Source organism: Somniosus microcephalus, unplaced genomic scaffold (genome assembly GCF_052327205.1).
Source record: "Somniosus microcephalus isolate GS21.2 unplaced genomic scaffold, FLI_Smic_1.0 scaffold517, whole genome shotgun sequence".
Classification (NCBI taxonomy): domain Eukaryota; kingdom Metazoa; phylum Chordata; class Chondrichthyes; order Squaliformes; family Somniosidae; genus Somniosus; species Somniosus microcephalus.
In genome coordinates, this window is record NW_028225704.1 from 97501 (window position 1) to 99133 (window position 1633).

Genomic DNA, 1633 nt, shown 5'->3' on the forward strand with positions numbered 1-1633 from the left:
CGAGGTGCAGCTGTTGGCTGGAGACCGCTTTCCGACTGCTGAGCCGGAGTCGCGGGGGCGCACCTTGACGCACCGGCTGTCCTAGCAAGCCAGGGGCAAGGGGCATCCAGTGGTACCGGAAGGGTGTCGGTCCGACACCGGGAAGCCGGGTGCCCGTCGCTCCGAATCGAGCCCGGTGTTTTCGTGCGTGTAACGGGGCGGCCGTTTGGACCCGGGTGTCCGGGAGCGGGTCCGCAACGGCGGGAGGTTGCCTGAGTTTGGCCGGCCGGCAGTCGAACGCCTTTCGCTCCGGACTCCCTTGTCCGATTTCGGCCAGGGAGGGCTCGTTGGAAAGCCCCGGCGTTGGCGCACACTATATTATCGGACTGGATCCCGGCAACGTCGGGAAAGTGTCGCCGACCCGTACCGGCTGCCGCCCCGTCGGTCAGCGGCAGCGTATCGGGGACAACTTCGGGAAGGAAAGTCCGATCCGGGCGGGGTCAACTGCCACCGAACGGAGTGGCGGGCCCGCACAGAGCAGTACCTCTCTTGTGTAGCTGCCCCTTTCCCCGGCCGAGGTACAGCCGTTGGCTGGAGACCGCTTTCCGACTGCTGAGCCGGAGCCGCGGGGGCCCACCTTGAGGCGCCGGCTGTCCTAGCAAGCCAGGGGCAAGGGGCATCCAGTGGTTCCGGAACGGAGTCGGTCCGACACCGGGAAGCCGGGTGCCCGTCGCTCCGAATCGAGGCAGGTGTTTTCGTGCGTGTAACGAGGCGGGCGTTTGGACCCGGTTGTCCTGGAGCGGGTCCGCAACGACGGGAGATTGCCTGTGTTTGGCCGGCCGGCAGTCGAACGCCTATCGCTCTGGACTCCCGTGTCCGATTTCGGTCAGGGAGGGCTCGTTGGAAAGCCGCGGCGCTGGCGCACACTATATTATCGGCCTGGACCCCGGCAAGTTCGGCAAAGTGTCGCCATCCCGCAGCGGCTGACGGGCCGCCGGTCAGCGGCAGCTTATCGGGCATAACTTCGGGAGGGAAAGTCCGATCCGGTCCGGATCAACGGCAGCCGAACGGGGTGGCGGGCCCGCACAGACCAGTGCCTGGCTTGTGTAGCTGCCCCTTTCCCCGGCCGAGGTACAGCCGTTGGCTGGAGACCACTTTCCGACCACTGAGACGGCGGGGCGGGGGGCGGCCTGCACGCGCCGGCTGCCAGAGCAAGCCAGGGGCAAGGGGCATCCAACGGTATCTGAACGGAGTCGGTCCGACACCGGGAAGCCGGGTGCCCGTCGCTCCGAATCGAGCCTGGGGTGTACGTGTGTTTAACAAGGCGGGCGTTTGGACCCGGTTGCCCGGCACCAGTCGAACGCCTGTCGCTCCCGACTCCCGTGTCCGATTTCGTTCGGGGATGGCTCGTTGGAAAGCCCCGGCTCCGGCGCACACTATATTGCCGAAGTGGCCCCGGGCGAGTTCGGGAAAGTGTCGCCGTCCCGCAGCGGCTGACGGGCCGTCGGTCAGCGGCAGCTTATCGGGGATAACGTCGGGAAGGAAAGTCCGATCCGGTCGGGAACAACGGCAGCTGAACGGGGTGGCGGGGCCGCACAGAGCAGTACCTCGCTTGTGTAGCTGCCCCTTTCCGCGGCCGAGGTACAGCCGTTGG